Source organism: Chiloscyllium plagiosum, unplaced genomic scaffold (assembly GCF_037043375.1).
Source record: "Chiloscyllium plagiosum isolate Xiang-an unplaced genomic scaffold, Cpla_swu_hap1 HiC_scaffold_12, whole genome shotgun sequence".
Classification (NCBI taxonomy): Eukaryota; Metazoa; Chordata; class Chondrichthyes; order Orectolobiformes; family Hemiscylliidae; genus Chiloscyllium; species Chiloscyllium plagiosum.
In genome coordinates this window covers 83,773,231-83,800,583 of record NW_028270150.1, presented here as the reverse complement: position 1 = coordinate 83,800,583, position 27,353 = coordinate 83,773,231, and the positions used below count along the sequence as shown (strand labels likewise).

At 40.7% G+C, this 27,353-nt stretch overlaps 1 protein-coding gene across 5 annotated transcripts in view; it reads right to left on the bottom strand.

Moving 5' to 3' along the window:
* Window positions 1–27,353, bottom strand: part of LOC122554976 (rho GTPase-activating protein 6) — a 538,092-nt gene that overhangs the window by 210,865 nt on the left and 299,874 nt on the right. The window contains exon 1 of one of the 5 annotated variants that reach the window (XM_087992996.1): window positions 2,669–2,689. The exons of the other annotated variants lie outside the window; for them this stretch is intronic. The gene's annotated coding sequence lies outside the window, so the exon portion shown is untranslated. Of the gene's footprint in view, window positions 1–2,668; window positions 2,690–27,353 lie in introns of those variants that run through there. 5 annotated transcript variants of the gene reach the window in all.

The following is a 27,353-nucleotide window of genomic DNA, read 5'->3' as shown; positions in this document are numbered from 1 at the left end:
CTTGGTTTCTAGTTTTTAACATATACTTTGTGGTTCTCATTCTACTCACACACACATTCAGACATTGACATAACAGCCCTGTTCACGTCCATTAACATCAACCTGGCCAAGGAAACACTGACTACAGTATTAGAAGAACCGCAGACACATACACCAAACACCACCAACTTCATCAACAAGGACAATATCGTTAAGCTAGTGAACCTATGCTGTACCACCCACTTCACCTTCAACAACAAAACCTACAGACAATTCAAAGTTTGCGAGAAGATTTGTAGCTCGGGTGCTCGTTGTTGTGGTTCTGTTCGCCGAGCTGGGAATTTGTGTTGCAGACATTTCGTCCCCTGTCTAGGTGACATCCTCAGTGCTTGGGAGCCTCCTGTGAAGCGCTTCTGTGATCTTTCCTCCGGCATTTATAGTGGTTTGAATCTGTCACTTCTGGTTGTCAGTTCCAGCTGTCCGTTGCAGTGGCCGGTATATTGGGTCCAGATCGATGTGCTTATTGATTGAATCTGTGGATGAGTGCCATGCCTCTAGGAATTCCCTGGCTGTTCTCTGTTTGGCTTGTCCTATAATAGTAGTGTTGTCCCAGTCGAATTCATGTTGCTTGTCATCTGCGTGTGTGGCTACTAAGGATAGCTGGTCATGTCGTTTCGTGGCTAGTTGATGTTCATGGATGCGGATCATTAGCTGTCTTCCTGTTTGTCCTATGTAGTGTTTTGTGCAGTCCTTGCATGGGATTTTGTACACTACATTGGTTTTGCTCATGCTGGGTATCGGGTCCTTCGTTCTGGTGAGTTGTTGTCTGAGAGTGGCTGTTGGTTTGTGTGCTGCTATGTCAAGAGCATTTCCGAACTGACAGCCAGACTACGGCGACCACAAGGACTCATAGCAGCACACAAACCAACAGCCACTCTCAGACAACAACTCACCAGAACGAAGGATCCGATACCCAGCATGAGCAAAACCAATGTAGTGTACAAAGTCCCATGCAAGGACTGCACAAAACACTACATAGGACAAACAGGAAGACAGCTAACGATCCGCATCCATGAACACCAACTAGCCACAAAACGACACAACCAGCTATCCTTAGTAGCCACACACGCAGATGACAAGCAACATGAATTCGACTGGGACAACACTACTATTATGGGACAAGCCAAACAGAGAACAGGCAGGGAATTCCTAGAAGCATGGTACTCATCCACAGATTTAATCAACAAGCACATCGACCTGGACCCAATATACCGGCCACTGCAGCGGACAGCTGGAACTGACAACCGGAAGCCACAGATTCAAACTACTACAAATGCCGGAGGAAAGATCACAGAAGCGCTTCACAGGAGGCTCCCAAGCACTGAGGATGTCACCTAGACAGGGGACGAAATGTCTGCAACACAAATTCCCAGCTCAGCGAACAGAACCACAACAACCTACAGACAATGGATGGTGAATCTGTCAAATTCATTGCTGCAGAAGATCGTTGAGGCCAGGTCATTGCATGTGTTTAAGTCAGACTCTTGATTAATACGGGGATCAAAAGTTACAAGAAGAAAGCAGAAGAATTAGTTTGAAACTCGATGGGCCAAACTTCAATCTGTCCTCTCTCTTTAATGAGATTCACACCAATTAATTTCCTGACTTCTTTCCCACTTGGTAATGGATCAGTTGTCATTTTGATTGTTTTCAACAACACGTTATGACAGCACAAGCACGTTCAATGCTGGAAATAAAAGATAAGCCAACAGGCTCTGGTAAAGCCATGAATGATGAGCAAATAGCTTCTCAGCTTAGGGCAGACCAACCAGATCTGTGTTGTCGAGGAACAGATTTGAACAGGTCAGCAATGGTCAAGACAATGTGGGATGTGGACAACAAACTCAAATCACTGACCATTGGAGGCTGAACCTTCCAAATGCATTCGGAATCAAGGAATTTTATGCTTGGTAAAATGTTCTGTATCTACTTTAAACATCAGTTTATATGTTAGCCATGTTATAAATTGTATGAATTACACATTCACTAATGTACACTTAAGGGTTGGAGAGGTGTGCAATGTTGTAGATGGATTACATTTTTACTTCACCTAACCCTTTCTCTATAGCTTTTTGGCATCTCAAGTTTGCATGTGATTTTGTCCTGAACACTCTACCTCCACTTCATATATTTTCATCACCCTTTCCTTCAATCAAAGGGAAAATTGAGTAGGCTGTATAAAGGACAGACATCAGCCCCTAGCCAGAGTGATTTGCTAGACAAGGGATGACCTTGATGGCGAGGTAATCTTGTAATGGGTCTTGCATTCAAGGCTGGTTTGTTTGGTTGACTTGTAAACAACCTTTATGAAACCTAGTCCTACATTTCAAAAATATTGGGGTAAAGCTTTTAGATTGTACTCATTTAATAAGACAAGAGGCTGCCACCGTGGTAAGGATTTGGGCTGTATTATCAGCTCCTGCTTCATTCAGTGATCTTCACACATTGCATTTGGAGGTGCCGGTGTTGGACTGGGTGAACAAAATTAAAAGTCACACACCATCAGGCGTATATAACCTTGCATTCCATCATTACTATCATGATTTTTAAGAACTGACTATTTTAAAATAGAATGTGCAATTTCCTCTTTCTCTTCAACCTATCAACAAGATATACTTCAGCAACTCACCAAGACTCAATTGTCAAAATCTTCCAGACCAGGATCTCCATTACTTAGAAGCATTAGGACAGGAGTGGATGGGAAAACGACCATCTGCAAATCCCCATCTCTTTCACACAAGATCCTTTTCTTCATGCATCACTGGATCAAAGTAGTATAACTCCCCAACACAGCAGCACAGAGGAACTACGAAGAGCAGAGGAAAATTACCTATACAGTGTATCCAAAAAGAATCCAATGAACACAGTCTGTCAAATTCTCAGCAACAAACCCAAACAAGCAGACAAAACATTTTCCCCTGTATCAAAGGGGAAATGACTGCCAGACTACTCAGACCCCTTGGTATCATGGTAGCTCACAATTAGCATCATTCTCATAGTACCTTCAGTGACAGCAGTATCTCAGGAAGAAGGCCCTCCACCAACATCTCAAGGATGCCTTTAACAAGGTTACATCACACATGCATTACATCACCTGTCTGCTGACACCTGAAAAATCTTCCTCAATGATAGGCTTCACAAAATGCACATTTTACAATTCTGGAGGAGTCAGAGAGATGTTTTGAGCACCAGAGAAAATTTTTCTCATCAATTTACGTAGTGCTAGTCACCTAGTGCTATTCCTCAGAATGTAGGTTGCTCACTGAGCTGAGAGGTTTGATTTCACGCCACTCCATTCACTCCAACCAAAAACTCCTGAAGACCACCGAAGACACCAAGATAGAAGAGGATGAAATAATGGTCTCCTTTGATGTAACAGCCCTGATCACATCCATCAACATCAATCTGGCCAAGGAAACACTGACTACAATAATAGAAGAACCACAAACACATACATCAAACATCACCAACTTCATCAGCAAGGACAATATCGTCAAGTTAATGGACCTAACCTTACCACCCACTTTACCTTCAAAACAAAACCTACAGACAAATCATCAACAGACTAAAACAGCAGCTAATGAACTTGAAAGACCCTATACAGACAACAAACAAAACTAATGTCATTTACAATATACCTAGCAAAAACTGTAATAAACACTACATTGGACAAACAGGCAGAAAATTAGCCACAAAAAGACATAACCCTCTCACTAGTATCCTTACATACAGATGAGGAAGGACACCACTTCGACTGGGTCAGCACATCCATCCTAGGACAAGCCAAATAGAGACATGCATGAGAATTCCTAGAAGCATGGTATTCCAACCGGAACTCTATCAACAAACACATTAACTTGGATCCCATTTACCACCCCCTGAGAAAAAGAACAGGAAATTACATGACCATAGGAAATGATGTCACCAAAGGAAAATACATCCCTAACCCATGGAAACCCAAACACATAAATAGAAAGCGAGCTATACCACCAGTACTTCATCCGGAGGCTCACTGAAGATGTTACCTAGTGTGGTGATGAAACATCTGAAAATGAACCTACATGCTGAACATCAACCTGAGCTACAAATCTTCTCAAAATGTGCTAGTGCTATCCCTACAGGATAAGGATGTCAGAATGGTTGACACAAACTCTTTCACTGTGTTAGACACAAATATGGATAACAATCTGCCAACATATAGTGGATACCAGAAGAAAGCTGAGCCAACATTATCCATGTAACTACACATGGTACAATTGACAGAGTTACGTATTCTTTCCAATGAGTAGTTACAGTTTAAATTTTTTTTCTCAAAAACTGACATAACATCTTACTGAGGTAACCTGACTAAACATTGACTGCATAGTAATGTTCTGCTGGTGCCCCTGGTCCTAATCAAATTGTAATGTTTCCATCAGTATATCTGTTTCCAAATTCCATCTCGTGAGCAATCTAGCCAATAAAATGCTTTTGATATGTTTGTTACAGTTAGACATTCCCACTGCAGATGAACATATTATTTGGATTTGATGGAGTTAGTTCTTTGATGTGGTTATTTTGGGCATTATGTCAGATAGCTTTCATAATGAAACAGCGTGACACTGGACTATGGGAAAGAAAAACTGGATTTGAAGAACTGAGCGACAAAGGAGCAATTCTTCAATCCCTCTTCACACCTGCACCATCGCCCATTCACATTTGTCAAAGCTTTCACACAAATTCTGAAGCTCTTAAAATTATTGACAGTACCTTCTAAGCAAAATTGTACTTCTGAAAATTCACTTTAACAATCACGATTCATAATAATCTTGTGGTTTGCAATCATATTAATTGGAGTTAGAAGTCTCAATTTTAAAATAAATGTAATCAGGACAAAATTTCGTTTGTCTCAACTATATTCAGTAAAATATTTTGTCAGGTCTTCCCTTCCACCCATTTATTCTTATCACCTTCTTCAGATATGTACCTCTTTGAAAATATTTCTATTCCTGATAGTTTAAGGATACCAGGAAGATTTTCACAAAGTAGCTCTAAAGGTGTCGTAGGAAGTTCCATTTAGACTAAATACTTCATTACCAACTGAAGGCAATAAAAAAAACTATTTATATATCACCTTTAAGGAGGTAAAATGCCTGAAGGTACTTCACAGGAGCCTTATCAAAAAAAATACTGACGGAGTTGGGAGAGGAGACATTAGGATAGGGTGACTTTAAGGAGAGAAAATTGGAGAGGTGTATGTTTAGGATTATGAAGTTCGGGTTCTGAACAGCTGGAGGTACAGACACAAAAGGTAGGGCAAATAAATCAAATAGTATAGTCAGATTATTAAGTTAATGCATCGGTAGAGTCACTTTTTGCAGGCCTTTATTCACTGAACAATATGCAATGTCAAGAAGAAAACTAGGGTCACATGCACTTTTTGCAGGTGAACTTATCTTAATGAAGACACAAATCTCATAGCCTAACATAGTTGATCCACCAAATGCATTTTTGAGAAAAAGTCCTGAGTTAATGTTCAAATGTTTTGAAACTTTCACTGAAGTTACAGCCTCGGATCAAATATTGAGTTAAGACTCTTTGCTGATCCAGTATGCATGCTTTGCCTCTATAATCTGCATTTAATCTGAATAACTCTTGGTAATGTTTTGTTAGAGTTTTCTTTTTAAATTATTCATCCTTCATTTGGTTTACCCATGTTTAAGTCCATTTTCAGTCATCATTGATTGTACACTTTAATATTAAACTGGTTACCAGCTAATATTGCACTAACAGCTAATAAGATGAAAGAAAATAAAGTCATCGTGCTAATCCTTGGTTAATGAATGAGAAATTAGCCACAGTTAAATAAATATGTATTCAGACTGGCAATACAAGTGTTATAGGTTTTGTTGTTATGATATCGATGCTAACCACTTGTGCCATTTCGAGACTGTATGCAAGAATTTACGTGTAAGAACTTCATAAGACTTCCATTAGACTGTGCTCTACACTCACCAGCAAGAAACTCAAAATAGATGTTGGTCCTACCTGCAGAAAATGGGTAAAATTCCAAATGTATGGCTAATAGAAATGAAATAATGTGGACACCGTGCAAGCACTGTTTTTCGTTTGCTTTCTTTTCCCTTCCTATGCTGTTACCTTTAACTCTTTGTTTTAACTGTTTAATATGTCCAAACATTCATCATTGAAAAAATTGTTTGCTATCATTTATCTTATCTACTAAATTTGGTCTTGCACAAACCTGTTTATTTTGAGTTCAACTTTGATTTTATTTAAAGCATGTGCATCTTATGTCACAGTCATGCCAAATAGGTCCTTTATTTTGACACTGTATAGATTTGCAACATTCTCATTGTTAACATGTTAGTCTACAATGTCCAATTAGGGTCAATTACAATAACTTCTAATATACATTGTCAACTATTAAACTACTTTTTTCCAGACATGCAAACACTAGACTCAAGGAAAAATGGAATCACAAAATAAGCTGGACCCTCATGGACAATTCATCAATTTTCCAGATTCTAAGGTATGCTTCAGCAAGATTAGCCATTAGTACTTCCGTAATCAATGTAAAAGGTATTTCGGGATACTATATATTTAGGAAAGGATTGGGAGATGCAGTGGACAAGTCAAAGTAATACACACATGTGGCTCTTGATTAAATTTCCTGCGGGTTACATTTTGTAACATCAGAGAGTCATAGTGATGTACAGCACTGTGTAAATATTAGAACATGTCCTGATCAAGAAAGACCATTTGGCTTATCTCGTCCATTCCAGCCACAGCTTGAAGGTCAGAAGTGGGGATATTCACTGATGGTCACACAATGTTCAGCACCATTTGGGAGGCCGCAGATATTGAAGCAGGTCGGTTTCCAGATGCAGAAATCATGAACATCCAGGCTTGGGCTGATAAGTGGCAAGTAAAATTCTGGCCATACAAATGCTAGGTAATATAAACATAGCCTTTGATGTTCAATAGCATTATTACTGCTGAATTCCCATTATCAAATCCATGGAAGTACTACGGACCAGAAACTGAACTAGACAAACTATAAAACTAACATGGCTAAAGCAGCAGATCAGAGGCCAGGAGTTCTGCATCAAATTACTAACCTCCTCTCTCTCCAAACCCTGTACCTTGCATGGCGCAAGTCAGGTATTTTGGTATACTGCCCACATGTCTGGATAGCTGCAGCTCCAACAATATTCAAGAAGCTTGACACCATGCAGGTCACAGCAGCCCAGTTGCCTGTTGCTGCATCCACCACCTACAACATTCACTCCCTTCACCACCAACACACTGTGGCAAGAAGTGTGTTATCTATAAGATGCACTGTAGTAGCTCACCAAAGTTTCTCCAACAGCACCTTCCAAACACACAAGCAAGAGGTCTATGGTAGCAAAGGCATGGGAATACCAACATGCACAACTTCCACTCTGAGTCACATACCATCTTCACCCTTGGAACTATATTGCTGTTCCTTCATTATTACTAGGTTATCCTGGAAATCCCTCCCTAACAGCAATGTGTATCTACAACTTGAGGACAGTACTGGTTCAAGAGGCAACTCACCACCACTTTCAAGGGAAGTTTTCTTTCTTTACATTCCCTACAGCGTGGAAACAGGCACTTTGGTGCTACAAGTTCACACCGACCCTCCAAAGAATATCCCACCCAGACCCATCCCTTATTAACAACATCCAGGCTTGGGCTGATAACTGGCACGTAAAATTCTGGCCATACAAATACTAGGTAATATAAACATTGTCTTTGATGTTTAATAGCATTATTACTGCTGAATCCCCATTGTCAAATCCATGGACCAGAAACTGAACTAGGCAAACTATAAAACTAACATGGCTACAGCAGCAGATCAGAGGCCAGGAATTCTGCACCAAATTACTAACCTCCTGTCTCTCCAAACCCTGGGCACCTTTTATCCCTAACCTACACATCCCTGAACACTATGGGCAATTTAGCATGGCCAATTCACCCAACCTGCACATCTTTGGAATGTGGGAGGAAACTAGAGCACCCAGAGGAAACCCACGCAGACACAGGGAGAATGTGCAAACTCCACGCAGACAGTTGCCCAAGGCTGGAATCAAACCTGGGTCCCTGGCTCTGTGAGGCAGCAGTGCTAACCACTGAGCCACCTTTAGGGATGGAGAATAATTGCTGGCTTCACCAGAAATGCCTTGTTCATTATTTAGTTCCTCCCAGATATGGGTACATATCTAACATGACTTAGTGAATAAATACAGTCAACAAACAACAGCATAGCTGCTGGAAGAGGGGGGAGATCTATCAACAGGGTTTAAATATGCCCAAAGTGTTCAGAGAGCAATCCTCTGACTTGAACTCAAAGTAATGTTCTTTTATGTTCCAAACTGGAACTAGAGATAACAGCTAACAGCAAATTATGACATGTTGTTGATGTTTTAAGGAGGTCTCTGAGACTTTCTTAAAACAAAACTAATTACATTTCCACTGCTCTTGCCAGAGAAAAGCAGGTAGATAAATACTTCATTTGTAAGCATCCATCTCATTCAGGGATGGCACTGACAGAATGCTTCACTTTGGAAATGCTGTCAGTCAACTCTGACCTTTATCAGGACCAACAGTTTAAACTTTAGCTAATAGACTCTTAGAAAGTTCGTTAATAATGACTCCTGGAAGTCTGTATAATTGGCATGCAATCAGCCAGTCATTCAGCTGTCCTCCTTGTTACTCTTTCAAACTTTCAATCAGGTTTATCAGGCATAACCCATGCTTTCCAATTCCAACTTGATTAGTTGATAGAGTGGCATAACAACTTGAAAACTAATTTTAAGTATTGATATTTAAATAGTAATTTCCTGACAACAGATGTGAGGTCTATAATTAAAACCCAAAAAGAACTGCAGATGCTGTAAATCAGAACGGTTCTGAGGAAGTCACTCAACCCAAAACATTCACTCTGATTTCTCTCTTTAGATGCTACCAGGCCTGCTGAGCTTTTCCAGCGATTTCAAATATTTGTCCAAGGTCAATAATTCCTTAATTTCCCTGTTTTACTTTTGTAAACAGCCAAATTGTTTGCTTTAATGTGTGGAGTAATTAGATCAGCCATGACTTTATTGAATGGCAGAAATTCATCTTAATATGCGCATTTGTGTGTGCATTTTCTTTCCCAATCCAAAAGAATGGTTCTTAAATTGGAAGAAAATAGAGCTTATATTTAAGACATCTGCGCTATCCTCAATTTCCTTTAAAACTTTGAAATGGAAACCATCTGGTCACTCTTTAATATCATGATATTCTTTATTAACATAAATTTGTTTATGTTAACTTTGCTGTGTCTGTTCATGATGCACTATTAGCTTCCTTGAGATCTCTGGCATGCTGGTATCTTCATCAATTGTGTATTGTGATGTAAAGTAGATGTTCAGCAGGTCTATAATTCCTTTATTTTTTATTGACAATATCAGTGTTACAGTAATTTAAGGGCTCCATATTACTGAAGTGCCCTCTTTCTCTAATATATTTGTATAAATAATTTGTTGATTTTAAATTCCTTAATTTTTTTTCATGATCCTTCAAGGTGGTTCTTATAATTTGTTTTATCACTCTTCACCATGGTTTGGATCTCCTCCATTTGTCTGCAACAATGAATCTTTTTTGCTTTTTATTTAGCTGAGTATCTTATCTCTTTAATTATTCACAACTATCTTTTTTGGTTGGTATAGATCTTATTCCTTAAGGATATAAACTGAATCTGTAACATGCTAAATTATTTTATGAAAGCCTCCCATTGATCTTCTATTATTCCTACCCATTATGCCCTGTTTACTAGAGACAGTTTCTGTCTCACCACTGACTCAACCTCACCAAAATCTAGAACCTCAAGGGCGCTCATCTGTGTTGCTTCCTTTGATGCAATGCATTAAACTTGAGTGTACTATAGTCACTATTTATTTAATAACTTCATATAACTTTTTCCAAGATGATTCAAATTGTGTGTATCTACACTTTTCTGATGCAGCAAGTCACAAAACTCAGCTATAATATTTACTGAGACAAACAGTCTACTGGTCCCAAGTTCGTGTTTGTTATAATGAAATTTAGCTGTGGTCACATGCATGTAAGAACTAGTACAATGCGTCACATGATATTCTTCTGGTGCTGGGCAATACCAAAGGCACCAAAGCTACGATGTTCATGGTTTCAACAATAATTCTAATCCAATGTGAATGAAGGTGAAACACCTCTTTTATGCTTCAGTCCTCCAAAATCTGGACAAACTAGCCTTTCTGACATGCTCAGGGAAAATTAAATAATTTAAAGATATTTTACCCATTGATTTACTTTGGTATTTTGTGGATCAGAAAACATTTTTGCTCAGATTGAAAGGTTACTGAACACATTAAGCCACAAATATTTTCACAAAAAAAAAACAAGTGAAAAGTTCTTAAATCACTGTTCAGAATTATGATGAGCATCTCATTGACATCTGCATTTTATTATTGCAGTGTACCAGCAGCCAATCAAGTTGAGGAAAACATCAACACCACCGATTATATCATCATATATGGTGTGCTGCCACTAATTACAGAGTAACATTTGTATTTATTTGGCAGAAAGCAACTGTAGGACTTAACCTACGGGTCATCCACTGAAATTTAAAACTTTGCTATTGCTTCTTCAAGGTGTATTGGCATTTTTGACAGAAGTATGGCAGAGCTGTTTGTTAGCACATTGTTCTATAAATAATGCATCATTCCTTCAAATGCACTTTTGCGGCATCACTTTTAGGCGATTTTTTTCTTTCCACTCTCCCTCCAAGAAAAATTTGTTTTCAGTGCGTGACAAATCCTAAGATTCAGAGAAAAATAGGTTTTCCAAACATTTAGTTATTTAATCTAAAAGATACACAAACATGACCATGTAAATCTCATCAAAAACTGCAGCCCAACATTTACCACAATGTTATAACAGTAACGCAGGTTTCTTTCTGGCTTTCCAACTTGCACAAATACTTGCATGGAAAGCCGTTAATGGGCATAGCTCTTGCATGCAAGCTAGTTTGTGGAAAGCACAATTTCTTTTGTCAGACCATATCGAAAAACCTTTGGAGTATTAAAAAAATTGTATTTATATAGCACCTTTCACTGAATCGGTACATTCCAAAGTAGTTTCAACCAATGACATACTCTTGAAATATAACATCAATTTTCACACAGCAATGTCTCCATGGGTAACAATATGGTAAAAACAGCAGAAAATCCATTTTAATGATCTTTTTGAGGGATAGATATTTACCGAGACATAATGTGCTAATTAAAACAATATTACAGAAATATAAATGTCAGGAGTGATTTTGTGAATGCAATTATATGTCAAAGATAAAAGTTAGACAAAATTTAAAATGTATTCCTCCCTTTTATTGATTCTCTCAACTTTCACACAATCCCTACAGTGCAGGAACAGGCCCTTCAGCCCAACAAGTCCACACTGACCCTTTGAAGAGTAACCCACCCAGACCCATTCCCCTACCTTATTATCCTATAATTACCCCTGACTAATGCACCGCACCTACACATCCCTGAACACTGTGGACAATTTAGCATGGCCAATTCACCTACCTGCACATCTTTGGACTTTGGGAGGAAACCAGAGCACCCGGAGAAAACCCGCACAAACACAGAGCGACGTGCAAACTCCACACCGTCGCTCAAGTCTGGTATCAAATCCGGGTCCCTGGCGCTGTGAGGCAGCATTGCTAACCACTGAGCCACCGTGACTTTCTATGATATATATTTTTTTTAATTTTGTTTGTTTTTATAACTGATATGAAACTATGCCTTCGAGAGCAAACTTCTCTTTCACCTCTGAAAGTTGGCTTTAAATCCAACACTAATTGGATGAATCTCTCGCAGCTGTAAGGAATCTACATGAAATGAAATTAGATTGCAAAATTTCCACAGTTCCTAATGGGCACAAATCCATACCACAAATCTCCTTGTTGCCTAATTAATCTTGGACTGACTTACTCATACAGAAAAGCAAATAATCCATTGGTATTGGACATAATCGACAACATCAGTGCTATAAACCATAGTAATGAACAGAGTATGGAATATGAAATAATATGTTTCATCTCCTTATTCGGATAACTGATCACCATTTTCGGAACGTAGAAGATAGGAGTAGGAGTAGGCCATTCAGCCCTTCAGGTCTGGTCCTCCATTCAATAAGATCATGGTCAATCACTCAAATCAGTACGCTGTTCCGGCTTTCTCCACCTACACTTTGATCCTTTACGCCCTAAGAGAACTATCTAAGCCCTTCTTGAAAACATTGAATGTTTTAGGCTCAACTGCTTTCTGTGGCAGAGAATTCCACAGGCTCACCACTCTGGGTGAAGAGATTTCTCCTTACCTCAGTAAACTGTGACCCCTGGTTTTGGACTCCCTGGTCATTATGAACATCCTTTGTGCATTTACCCTTTCTAGTCCTGTTAGAATTTTATCTAACCCTCTCTTCCCCATTCCACCTCCCCATTCTTCTAACCTTAAGTGAACGTAATCCCAATTGATTCAATCTCTCATCATAATTCCACCCTGCTATCCCAAGAATTGGTCTGGTAAACCTTCCTTGCACTTCCTCAGCCAGCTTGCGCACTATGCATTGTATATTCCTTTCCTTAGATTCAGGACTCGAGTGTCAGCATCAACTACGTCACTTTCCACCTTAGTTTGTGAGATTTAGGGGTTTTTTTTTAGGTGTATAAACATTGTAATAGACTAAGATGAATGAAGCAAGAGATAATATGAGAACCATGGGTCCAACCCATTTACTTGTGCTTTGAACAATCAAACCTCAGTAATGGGTGAGCATTTTTTTATAATACAGCTGAAGTTTGTCTTTTTTTTCATTTAATTACTAGCTGAGATAGCTGTTGTGTGAAGTATTAAAAAGAGGTTGGAAAAAATGAAGAAAAATGATATGTCAGGGGTTAAATGTGAAACTGAAGTACTGAATTGACCTTATTGATCATTTTGTGTTCTGAAGGACATCAGCCTGATACTTGATCAAAATTAATCCAGATTTTTAACTCTGGAAAACTGGAGAACTGTGAACAGTAATTTGAGGTCATGATGTTGCTCGTCGGTTGCCATTATGGAAGTTTAGGCACTGGGGAAAATGCAACAAGGACAGGGTAAAGCCACGGGCAGGCAGAATTTATATGGACCACACACTTTGTACCTCAGGTACTAATACTGGAGATTCTTCAACAGCATCACATTATTCCTGCACTCTGACATCATGCAGATCCATAGAGTACTGAGTGCAATCAGAGAAGTGTGACCTTGATTTGCTGAAAAAGACAGTCCTCTGAGGATGAATAACATATGCATGCCTGCCTGCCCACCCCGTGCTGGCCTCCTACCTGCCCTCGACCTCTGCATAGCCAACTGCCGCCGCGATATTAACCGCCACCTGAACTCCCCCACCCCTCTCACCCACTCCAACCTCTCACCCTCGGAACGCGCAGCCCTCCACTCACTCCGTTGCAACCCCAACCTCACTATCAAACCAGCAGACAAGGGAGGCGTGGTAGTAGTTTGGCGCACCGACCTCTACACCGCTGAGGCCAAACGCCAGCTCACAGATACCTCCTCCTACTGCCCCCTTGACCATGACCCCACCCCCCACCACCAAACCATCATCTCCCAGACCGTCCATAATCTCATCACCTCGGGGGATCTCCCATCCACCGCCTCCAACCTCATAGTCCCACAACCCCGCACCTCCCGCTTCTACCTCCTGCCCAAAATCCACAAACCTGACTGCCCCGGCCAACCCATTGTCTCCGCCTGCTCCTGCCCCACCGAACTCATCTCCGCATACCTTGACACCGTCCTGTCCCCCTTAGTCCAAGAACTCCCCACCTACGTTCGGGACACCACCCATGCCCTCCACCTGCTCCATGATTTTCGCTTCCCCGGTCCCCAACGCCTTATTTTCACCATGGACATCCAGTCCCTGTACACCTCCATCCCCCATCACGAAGGACTCAAAGCCCTCCGCTTCTTTCTTTCCCGCCGTACCGACCCAGTACCCTTCCACTGACACCCTCCTTCGACTGACTGAACTGGTCCTCACCCTGAACAACTTCTCTTTCCAATCCTCCCACTTCCTCCAAACGAAAGGAGTAGCCATGGGCACCCGCATGGGCCCCAGCTATGCCTGCCTCTTCATAGGATATGTGGAACAATCCATCTTCCGCAACTACACTGGCCCCACCCCCCACCTTTTCCTCCGCTACATCGATGACTGTATCGGCGCCGCCTCGTGCTCCCACGAGGAGGTTGAACAGTTCATCCACTTCACCAACACCTTCCACCCCGACCTCAAATTCACCTGGACAGTCTCAGATTCCTCCCTCCCCTTCCTCGACCTTTCTATTTCTATCTCAGGCGACCATATCAACACGGACATCTACTACAAACCGACCGACTCCCACAGCTACCTGGACTACACCTCCTCCCATCCTGCCCCCTGTAAAAACGCCATCCCATTCTCCCAATTCCTTCGACTCCGCCGCATCTGCTCCCAGGAGGACCAGTTCCAAAAACGCACATCCCAGATGGCCTCCTTCTTCAAGGATCGCAATTTCCCCCCCGACGTGGTCGACGATGCCCTCCACCGCATCTCTTCCACGTCCCGATCCTCCGCCCTTGAACCCCGCCCCTCCAACCGCCACCAGGACAGAACCCCACTGGTCCTCACCTACCACCCCACTAACCTCCATGTACAGTGCATCATCCACCGTCATTTCCGCCACCTCCAAACGGATATATTTCCCTCCCCTCCCCTATCAGCATTCCGTAAAGACCACTCCCTCCGTGACTCCCTCGTCAGATCCACACCCCCTACCAACCCAACCTCCACTCCCAGCACCTTCCCCTGCAACCGCAGGAGGTGCAAGACTTGCGCCCACACCTCCCCCCTCACCTCCCTCCAAGGCCCCAAAGGAAACTTCCATATCCGCCACAGATTCACCTGCACCTCCACACATATCATCTATTGTATCCTTTGCACCCGATGTGGCCTCCTCTATATTGGGGAGACGGGCCGCCTACTTGCGGAGCGTTTCAGAGAACACCTCTGGGACACCCGGACCAACCAACCCAACCACCCTGTAGCTCAACATTTCAATTCCCCCTCCCACTCCACCAAGGATATGCAGGTCTTTGGACTCCTCCATCGTCAGACCACAGCGAAACGACGGTTGGAGGAAGAACGCCTCATCTTCCGGCTAGGAACCCTCCAACCACAAGGGATGAACTCGGATTTCTCCAGTTTCCTCATTTCCCCTCCCCCCAGCCTGTCTCAGTCAAATCCATCAAATTCAGCACCGCCTTCCTAACCTGCAATCTTCTTCCCGACCTCTCCGCCCCCACCCCAGTCTGATCTATCACCCTCACCTTGACCTCTTTCCAGCTATCACATTTCCGACGCCCCTCCCCCAAGTCCCTCCTCCCTATCTTTTATCTTAGCCTGCTGGACCAACTTTCCTCATTCCTGAAGAAGGGCTAATGCCCGAAACGTCGATTCTCCTGTTCCCTAGATGCTGCCTGACCTGCTGCGCTTTTCCAGCAACACATTTCCATCTCTGATCTCCAGCATCTGCAGACCTCACCTTTCTCCCCTAACATATGCATGTGCCTCACTACACACTCTCCCCAGGACCTCTTGGAGGACAACACTGACAGCTGGGCGCTACTGCTCTAGCACATGTCAAGATGTTACAGCTTGTGGTTGGACCCCCACAGTTCAGAGCAGCTCAAGGTTATCCAACTCAATGATCTGAAGAATCATCTACGAGAGTTTATCAGCCTTCCACTACTCAAGCTATAGCCTTGTGGGAAACCACCATGTCATCGTAGCAACAGAACACAGCAAGTAAATGAACTAGACAGATATTCTGACACTGCACAAAGGGTGCTTGTAACTATTTATGTTAAGTATGAAACATATTTATTGTCACGTTCCAGTATATTATTATCTTTTAGTTAACACAATTTAAATCTGTCCAGAAATAGACGACAGGTAGTTCTTCCATAATGCGATGGTTGTGTTCTTGGAAAACCCCATGTTACAGAAAAATTGGCACCTCAGAAACAGCTCTTAAAGTGTTAGCGATGTAATCGCGTTTCAGCCAACAGATGTTTTAAAATTTCGCGTTGTAAAACCAAATGTCCCCAATTTATCAATCACATTATAGCAAATTCATGTTAACAAAACATGCGTTATAGCAGAACGACCTGACCTAAAATGGCCACGGCAAATTATGTGACCATCAACATTTTCAGCTGTCTACAGCCCTGAGTCTCAAGTAAGTATCAAATTAAATCTGAATATTCACAACTGTCTGAGGAATTCACCCATCCCTTTGTTTAAGGAACAGTCATCAACAAAAGAATAGAATTCTATCCAGCCTCTCAGTTTCAATGTGTACAGAAGGGAACAAAGTCCAACGCGTGTAAGATGTACATGAATGGATCCCATTAATCTTCCATTGTGTTATGATGGATTCCCACATCTAAGTTAGGCTGGATCTTATGTGACTATAAGTTCCTTCTTCTAATTCCAAGAGGTATTAGATGAACCTCCTCTTTAGGAGGTAACAGGACTTCTGTCACTATGTGAGTTCACAGAGAATAATGGTTAATAAAGTGTTTAGTAATCAATGCAGAAGATAGTGTTGAATGGGTGAAGTGTAGCAGCTCTTAAACTAGAATCAGTGTCCCATGCATGTTACAATGGACTCTTGGTCAGGTTCCCTTGGTCCCTTGGTCCCTTGTTACACTCCATACTGGAAACCAGATAAAACAAGATTAAGAATTGTGAAATGCTTTGAACATTCTGTTCAATGGTAACAAAGCAATTATTACTTGAAATAACTAAGATTCAACCTTCTACAAAATATTTAATTCTCATTCTAATCAATCTCCTAAACATCCCAAGCTTAGACAAATGGATTACACTCCAGGTAGAGAAATGTGCATTATTTTCAATATGGATTCATCTGTCCAGTTTGAAAATCAAGGCTTCTGCTCTAACTATAATGATTAAGTGGCCAGATCAGGTTTTATTTAAATTTGAACTATATTTAAGTTTGTTCAGCACTTATATATTAATTCATTATACCTGAAATATTGTAAGCAGTTTCTGTCCCCTTAACTAAGGAAGGATGTTTTTACTGTAGAGGGAGTGCAGCAAAGTTCACCAGATTGATTCCCAGGATGGTAGGACTGATGCATGAGGAGAGGTTGAGTCAGTTAAGATTATATTTGCTATAGTTCAGAAGAATGAGGGACAATCCCATTTAAACATATAAAATTCTAGCAGGACTAGACAGGGTGAATGAAGGAAGAATGTTCTCAATGTTGGTGTAGTCCAGAACCAGGGTCACAGCCTAAGGATACAGGGTAAACCATTTAGGACTGAAAAGGGAAGACATTTCTTCACCCAGAGAGTAGTGAGCCAGTGAAATTAACTACCACAGAAAGCAGTCTATGCCAAAATATTGTATGATTTCAAAACACAATACACAATACACAGGCTGTTTCAAATTGACTAAGCTGGCCCACTTCTCCAATTATTCTCTCCACACTATGAAATTACGTGATCAGAAAGTCCAAGAAGGCTGAATTATTTTTAAAGATTGGGAAATTTCTATTGGAAAGATTAAGATGGCTTCTCAATTAGGACCACAGAAATAAATAATGGGCTATTATTCCCTTTTATGATGGATTTGGCAGGGACCTCAATGACAGTGCACTTCTAAAACTACCAAAGTCAGAACGTTATTCAAGCACCTTAGGACATTTCTGGAAATACTGGGAACACATTAATGCACATCCACACATTTCTATTATTGTACACTTTACAGTGTCACACATGCCAAGATCATTCTGTCCAGACAAAATTATGTTTTTTTTCCAAACAAATTGGACTAAAGATAAATCATCCTTCTTGATATGTAGTGGCCAACTGCAAAATGTAATTGTTTTTTGACAAGTGAAACCTCAAGTTGCTAATTTATTCTAAATAATTGACTTTTTTACATTCCTGTGGCTTTGATAATTTCTCTTCAGATGTATTTATTTCCTATTAATGCTGGGTGGGTTTACATTGCAACACAATGTCAAATTTAAAAAAAATGTATATATGTGTATGGTTAGTATAATTGAATAGAAATTGTTGAGTACCCACAGTTTTGGCTATTGCAACATCATCTTAACTAAAAGCATTGGTTTTACAGAACACACACACACACACAAAATACTCACAACAGTTTCAGAAAAAAGCTTGTACACTTGGTTCTTCATCACTCTGTTTGCTAACAAAGGCACGGGAATATTAACTGGGAATCACCATGGAAATATGAGGGTTGAGATCACATGACCAATATCCGTCTATTATTCTATTTTCTATCTAATAACGAAAATTGCATTTAGCTGCCTCTGATTTCCACTCAGCCACATGTGACTAATACAAATATATTAAATGACACTGTCAGACCAAACAAAATATGGTTAATATTTATTTTGCATACTGTTTAAAATAATAGATCAACTTATCAGTGATGTTTCAGTGCATTTTCACAATTGTATGGCACTGCATTGTGCTGTCTTAACAATGATCAAAATGACTTTTAAAATTCAGTATTTCCACAAAAACAGCTATCACTAACTTCTGTAGTTGGGAAATGACTTGAACCCACGAGGCATTGTAATTCAATTTCAGACACTTATATTGTTATTGTGATTTCAGCCATAGCTCGCTTGCCTCTGCATTAGAAAGTTGTGGGTTCAAATCCTATTCCACAGATTTAGTCACATAAACTAGGCTGTTGGAAAGACCAACAGTCACATGAAACATTCAACTGAGGCCCTGTCTGCTCTCTAGGGTATCAGTCTAAAATCCTATTATGAAGAACAAGGTATGTGCCCCAATGTTCTGACCAAAAGTTGTCCTCCCACCAATATTACAAAACCAGTCATTACATTATTGCTGCTTTTGAAAACTGGCTCACCCCAAATTAGCTGTTTAATTTTCATCTGTAACTCCACTACAAAAATATTTCACTGGCTGTAAAGCACTTTGTGTTATCCTGAAATTACAAAACGTGCTGCATAAATGCAAGTTGTCCTTCCTTTAACTGACCCCAGGGGTTTATGTACTGTAAAAAGCTGTTGTACCAAACCATGAATATTTTCTGATCACACTTGCTGTTCACCAACTGATTTCCTTAAGAGCTATAACTAATTGCAGCTGAGGTTGAATTAAATGCTCTCAGGTTTTTCACCAATTCAACTCTAGATGATCTGCTGGGAAATTAATGAGAGAGGCTCAGCAATAATATTTTCTTAGTTAGAGTGCTCTATGGGCAGAGGTACAATCTCTACTTGGATGTGAAAGAATAGAAAGTTGATGGAATAGAAAAGAGATAACCCACAAAATGCATATACCTCGGGGAGAGAATCAGCAACTGTCATTGGTTTTCTATTTCGAAGGTATAGGGATAGTCTTTTGACTTTTCCTCTTGATTTAGATGAATGCTTGGTGGGAATGGGACAATTTTGAACAATTCTAAATTTTGAAAAATTAACATTTGCCTTAAATCAATTGTAACTTTTTAAACATCGCAGAAAGTTCAAAAGACACTCGATTTTAAGAGAAATCTCCTTGTCTTTGCTCTTGCAGTTTTCAATGGGTTTATTTTACGTCTGCAGCTGAATTTAATATCATGGAATGATTCTGCCCTGGCTGTGTTTAAACCAAAACCATTTGACTGCTGCAAATCATGAATTATGTGCTGCTAGTTGGTACGCATGTTGCAATAAAGTATTGATATTATAGTAGTGTACTACTGGAATTCTGTTTATTTGAAGTTTGTCTCAATTGACTCTAGGAGAAAGTGAGGACTGCACATGCTGGAGATCAGAGCTGAAAATGTGTTGCTGGAAAAGCGCAGCAGGTCAGGCAGCATCCAAGGAGCAGGAGAATCGACGTTTCGGGCATGAACCCTTCCTGAAGAAGGGCTCATGCCCAAAACGTCGATTCTCCTGCTCCTTGGATGCTGCCTGACCCTCTATTGACTCTACACTGGTACAAAATAGTTGAATGCAGTGTCACTGTTTATGTGCAGATCTTTCATCAAGATTTTTTATGCTGAGCTGCTACTTTGCAATGTGTAAAGTTTTTCTCAGCCAGCAGACCACATATCAAGTAACTGCTTGTTTTTGCACATGTTTTGATTCAGACTTTGCAGGAGAGGGGCATCCTGCTATTTAGATGTTTCCTCTTGCCCTTCAGCTGCACATTTTCCCTTTAGAATTAATAATGACGACATTACAAACATAATGGAGTCTCTGGAATCTTGGTAAACATTGGTTGAAGGAATGGACTCTGAACTAATGAGACTTAAGGATGAAGAGCAAAACAAATCCATAGAGAACAAAGTACGGTGAATGAGTCATTCCTGATGAAGCACTTATGCCCAAGACATCGACTCTCCTGCTCCTCGGATGCTGCCAGGCCTGCTTGCTTTTCCAGTGCTGCACTTTTCAACTCTGATCTCCAGCATTTTCTCCAAATGAGGAACAGAAGGAGAAATGAAGAGAGGGATTTCATGGCGCTGGGGGTCTCACCTGCTGGCTGTAAAGAGAATGATGGAATCCCTACAGTGGCAGAAAGAGTTGGTGAAAGTAAGCAGGCAGCAAAAAAAAAAGGCAAATCATATGCTGGTCTTCAAAGTAAAAGGATGTGAGTACAGGAGCAGGGATGTCTTCCTGCAATTATATAGAGCCTTGGTGAGACTATACTTGGAGTAGTGTGTGCGGGTAGGACTATTTTCACTTGAGTTTTGAAAAGGTTGGGGGGGGCCGGGAGGGTGGGCAGATCTCATAGAAACCAACAAAATTCTAAGAGGACAGGGTAAATGTAGAAAGGATATTCCCAATGCACTTCTCCAATTCTCTGCCACAGAGAGCAGCTGAGGCCAAAACATTGAATGTTTTCGAGCAGGAGTTAGAAATTAAAAATCACACAACACCAGGTTATAGTCCAACAGGTTTAATCGGAAGCACTAGCTTTCGGAGTGCCGCTCCTTCGTCAGGTCGTTGTCCACACAACCACCTGATGAAGGAGCAGCGCTCCGAAAGCTAGTGCTTCCAATTAAACCTGTTGGACTATAACCTGGTGTTGTGTGATTTTTAACTTTGTACACCCCAGTCCAACACCGGCATCTCCAAATCATGAGAAGGAGTTAGAGATCATTCTTTTGGTGAAATGGATCCAAGGGTGTGGGGAACAAACGGGAACAGGATACTGTGTTGGATAATCAGCTGTGATCGTATTGAATGGTGAACTAGTCTTGAAGGCTAAATGGCCTATTCCTGCTCCTATTTTTTATATTACTATGGAGACTTCCAACTCAGATCACCATCTGTTCCCAAAGCAAATGTGACTGGGGTGGGGGTTGGCAGTAAACTCTTCCCAGCCTGGCTCCTTTGATCAGGCATAAAGTGTCTAACTACAAGGGAGCCTCTCCCAATGCTGCAGTCTCGTGTGGGCAGTGTTCAGGTGATAGAAGAGAGAGATGTGAATTCCACTAAATCTCTGAGGTTCCAGTGGACTCAGAAATAATTGACTCTAGTGGTTCATTAATGAGCCTAATTGAAATCCCACCATCAGTTGATGACGTTCCCAAGTCAGCCCATTCCAAATTTAATTGAAGAACATTTACCAAGGCAAGGAATCCAATCCAAGTGCTTTTGCCCAATTAATCTGCCTCCATCACCATCCGGCCTGCTATAAAAGTGGCCAATAAATTCCACTTTTATATGTTTATTCCTGTTTTATCATGAAAATTGAGTCAAAGAGATCAAAGAGATCAAAGAGTCTTGATTTTCCACAGTGAACGAAAGGGTATACAAATTATTACCCCTGTCAAAATTGTTCTCATTGTAAGAAAATAGCGTCCCACTCATTGTCTACATCAAGAACTCTTTCTCCTCGCTCATCACCTGCTCAAGGGATTAGCATACACCTGAAATTGCTGTCATTATCTACTATGTGTAGTCATCGGCAAATAGTGTTGAGAAATCCCAGTCCAACCATTGTTGCCTGTTTTGTGAGCTTGAGCATGTGGAAGCATGGCAGGAGCATCAGACTGCAGCATCCGGCAGGAACAAAGAGTGGGAGAAATTGTGGAATCTCATTATGGTTGTAGCTTTTCAGCTCAAACTAAAATGTGGACGATCATTTTCTCTAGTGATGTTATTCGTACATGAAAAACAACAGAGCTGAAAATGTGTTGCTGGAAAAGCGCAGCAGGTCAGGCAGCAACCAAGGAGGAGGAGAATCATCGATTCACCTGCTCCTTGGATGCTGCCTGACCTGCTGCACTTTTCCAGCAACACATTTTCAGCTCTGATCTCCAGCATCTGCAGTCCTCACTTTCTCCAGGAAAAACAACAGGCCTACTGACAATAATTCAGAATTCTACAGTAAACATAAACATTATTTTCATAACTGTTAATTGAAGAGGTACTCTCTTCATTGCAAGATTTCCATCTGCTCAAGGCGAAACAGTGTTGTATTTTCTATCAAAGTACATCACTGTTCCAATAGCTGTAGCATTAATGCAAGGAATGAAAGATTATTGGAGGTATGCAGGAATGAAGAGTTGAGGTTAAAATCAGATTAGCCATGATCTTATCATCCAGTGGAGCAGACTCAAAGGGCTGAATGGCCTACTCTTGTTTATGTATCAATCCTTTACTTCAGCCTCATGTAAAAATTTTGAGGGAGTGCCACTTGATTAGATGAATGGAATGACTTGCATCATGTACAAAGTGTGTATCACCTTCATTTTAAAATACTTGGCTTGGGTCCATGTGCCAATAGCTCGAGGGTACAAGTCGTAGCTATTCTAGCAAATAGAAAGGAAGAATTGCATTTTTATAGCATCTTTCCAAAGCCTGGAACATTTCACAATGCTTTACAAACAATAAAATACTTTTAAAGTTACAGTCAATGTTGAAATTTAAGGACCAAGCATCCCTCCACTTTTCCTTGTTTTTAAACTCTCCAAAAATATTGGAAAAGGGGGAAATTAAATGAAGTGGGCAGCACAGCAATAGTTTATTTGACCCAACTAATCCATGCCATTGTTTATAAACCCTTCCACTATAGCCTTCTCTCCATGGGTTTATCTATCTTTCCTTAAAAACATCTATTCTAACAAAGACAGAAAAAAAGACTTACGGTTGCCAATCTTTATTCATACATTATTCCTCTAAGTGATAAAGCAGTTTTCTGTGATCCTTCCTACAACTCAATATACTAGGTGAAACAGGGAGAACAAAGCTTCATGCAGTGCTTCAGATGTGGTCTTGCCAGTTCTGAATACAGTTTTATATGGTATACCCTTGAGATGCATCCCAAAGTTCTGTTTGCTGCTTTCAACAGATTGGGAATCGCCATTTGGCACATAAATAATCCACGTCAACTTGCCCTCTGCCAAATCCATTAAACTTTGCTTTCACAATAAGAAATTGCATCTGCCATTTCACCACTTAGCGACCAGATCTGTTGAGATCCATTTAAATTTGAGCATGTAGACATTTATCATTTTAACTGGACATTTCGACTTCATTTTAAGTCATTGATTACCTCAAGCCTCAATCCATTAATCAATCTCTGCTTAGATTTCTGATCAATTATGCTAATTTTGCTAATAATTATTGGTTCAAAGTTTGTGAGAAGATTTGTAGCTCGGGTGCTCGTTGTTGTGGTTCTGTTCGCCGAGCTGGAAGTTTTTGTTGCAAACGTTTCGTCCCCTGGCGAGGCGACATTATCAGTGCTTGGGAGCCTCCTGCGAAGCGCTTCTTTGATGTTTCCTCCGGTGTTTATAGTGGTCTGTCACTGCCGCTTCCGGTTGTCAGTTTCAGCTGTCCGCTGTAGTGGTTGGTATATTGGGTCCAGGTCGATGTGTTTGTTGATGGAGTTTGTGGATGAATGCCATGCCTCTAGGAATTCCCTGGCTGTTCTCTGTCTGGCTTGCCCTATGATAGTAGTGTTGTCCCAGTCGAATTCATGTTGCTTGTTGTCTGTGTGTGTGGCTACTAAGGATAGCTGGTCATGTCGTTTCATGGCTAGTTGATGTTCATGTATGCGGATTGTTAGCTGTCTTCCTGTTTGTCCTATATAGTGTTTTGTGCAGTCCTTGCATGGTATTTTGTACAAAACACGACATAAACACCGGAGGAAACATCAAAGAAGCGCTTCGCAGGAGGCTCCCAAGCACTGATGATGTCGCCTAGCCAGGGGACGAAACGTTTGCAACAAAAACTTCCAGCTCGGCGAACAGAACCACAACAATAATTATTGGTACAACAGGTTTGGAAAATTCATCGCTAAAACTTCAATCTTCAAGATTTTCCTTTGCATGCATGTTTAGTTTACCTAGATAACATCTTAACTTCCAGTCAATCACATGATTCAATAATAATGGAGTTGCTGGCTAACCATGGCAAACAATTTCTTTCAAACCACCAATGTTGGAAAACGTCAGAAGCCATTATTTCAAAGTAATTTGTTTCTCCTAAACATGGTATATTTACAACATGGTCACTCATGATCTATTTCTCTTCTTTTGCCTGAGGTACGTCTGAAACTAGATTGAGTGAAAGAAGAAGAAACTTGAGTGGAGTACTGAGACAGTGCTAACTATTGAATGTGTTTCTTTAGGAAGAGACTCAAGAATCTATCTGTCCATCCAGTATATATAAACATTCCACGGCAGTAGATTGATGCAGAACAGGAAAGTTCTCTTTGGATTTTTCCTCAGTTTTGCTTCAAGCTACAACACTGAAGCAGAAGAACAGCAGGAAGATAGAAGAACTTGCACTTATTACTGGAGTACCATTCAAATGGCAGCCACACAACCTTTCCTTCGACTTTTTAAAAAGCACAACTGACAGTGCAGTACCTCAGGCGAAAGTGAGCATTGCAGATGCTGGAGATTAGCATCAAGAGTCTGGTGCTGGAAAAGCACAGCAGATCAGGCAGCAAAGGAGAAGAAAAATCGATGTTTTGGGCAAAAGCCCCATTGCAATACCTCAGATATGTACAGCACATCTGGTAACAGAAAGTATTGGCCAGAATTTTCCAGAGCAAAACATCTCAAGCTGTGCTCCATAGTTAAATCATTTTCTTGTATCCTTCCGCTCAATAAAATGTTGCTACAAATTACTGGAAGTGTTAACTGGTAATGGTACAATTAGGCCTACAGGAGACCTGGCATGTTGCTAAGAGACACATCTATTGGTTTATCTCTTTAAGAGATTTAAGCTTTGAAAAACAAATTTAATATGGATTCAATTAATGAATCCAGAATTAAAAGCTGATCTCAATGATGGTGACCAAGAAACCACTGTCAATTGTCATTAAAATCCATCCGATTCAGCAACATCCTTTAGGGAAGGAAATCTTCAATCTTTACTTGTGCTGGCTTACGTGAGATTTCAGAACATAGCAATATGGTTGATTCTTAAAATAATCTCTGAATAAGCCTAGACAGCCATTCGTTGTATGAAACGTCTATAAAGTCCAAAATGAAAAAAACCAGACATATGAAAGGGAAGGTGTTAGAATCAGTTATTAAGGAGGTTATAGTAGGGTGCTTAGAAAAATTGAAATAAGTGAGGTGCTGGAAAAGCACAGCAGATCGGGCAGCATCCGAGGAGCAAGAGAGTAGATATTTCAGGCATAAGCCCCTCATCATTCCTGAGCCCAAAACTTTGGCTCTCCTGCTCCTCGGATACTGCCTGACCTGCTGTGCTTTTCCTGCACCACATTCTTAACTCTGATATCCAGCATCTGCAATCTTCATTTTCTCCTGCTTAGAAAAATTACAGTGATCAGGCAACACCAACTTGGTTTTGTGAAAAGACCTCATGCTTAACTAATCTATTTTGAGATTTTTTTCACAAAAGAACATTCACAATGGATCCAAGGAAATTGGTAGATGTAACATACTGTACTGGGTTCCAAAGGGTATTTGATGAGGTGCTACATCAAAGTCTGCTGCAAAAGAAAACAGCATATGTGTGTGAGGATATCATATTTACATGGTTAAAGAACTGGTTAGCTCACAGGGAACAATAAATAGGGATATATGGATCTTGTTTAGGTTGAAAAGCTGCAACTAATGGAGTATCAAAGTAATCAGTGGTGGATTATCAACTATTTAGATTAGATTAGATTTCCTACAGTGTGGAAACAGGCCTTTCAGCCCAACAAGTCCACACCGACCCTCCGAACAGTAACCCACCCAGACCCATTTACCCCTGACTAATGCAACTAACACTACGGGCAATTTAGCATCGCCAATTCACCTGACCTGCACATCTTTGGACTGTGGGAGGAAACTGGAGCACCCGGAGGAAACCCACGCAGACACAGGGAGAATGTGCAAACTCCACACAGACAGTCAATGTACAACTTGAGTAAGGAGATGGAAATTATGGTTGCTAAATTTGCTGATGATGTCAAGGTAGTTAGGAAAGTAACTTGTCAAGATGAGGTATAGAGTGTGCAAAGGGATGTAGACAGATTAAATAACAAGGCAAAAAAACTTTGGCAGATGAAATTTAAGTAGCTAAATATGAAATTGTCATTTTTTAGCAGAAGGGATATAAAAATGCTAAACTATTTAAATTGAAGAGAGATTACAGAACTCAATGGCACAGAGTTAATGTTCCCTCAGAGGGTTCATGCATGCTAATCGGTGTGCAGATGCATTGGTTTCCAATTCTGAAAGCTGCTATCACACACAGACCTCAGAGGTCTGCTCAGCAGAGGACAAATTAGAGGGAATATAGATCTGGGGGTTGTGGGAAATTAATCACAAAAGGTTAGTATGCAGGTAAGGTACATGATTAGAAAGAATGTTGTCATTGATTGCAAAGGATGTAAAACTAGCAAAGGTTTCTGCAACTGTACCTGGCATTGCTGAGACCACATCTAGAGTACTGTGTATAGTTTTGGTCTCCTTGATTTGAAAAAAAAGGTTACAATTACAATGGAGGTTCACTCTACTCATTCCTGGAATGATGGTTTTATCATATGGAGGAAATTTGAACAGGTTGGAGCTAAATCCATTGGAGTTCAGAAGAACGAGGTGCAATCTTCTTGGAATTGATGGAACTGGATACAGAGGAATAGAAGGAGGATATTTCCTC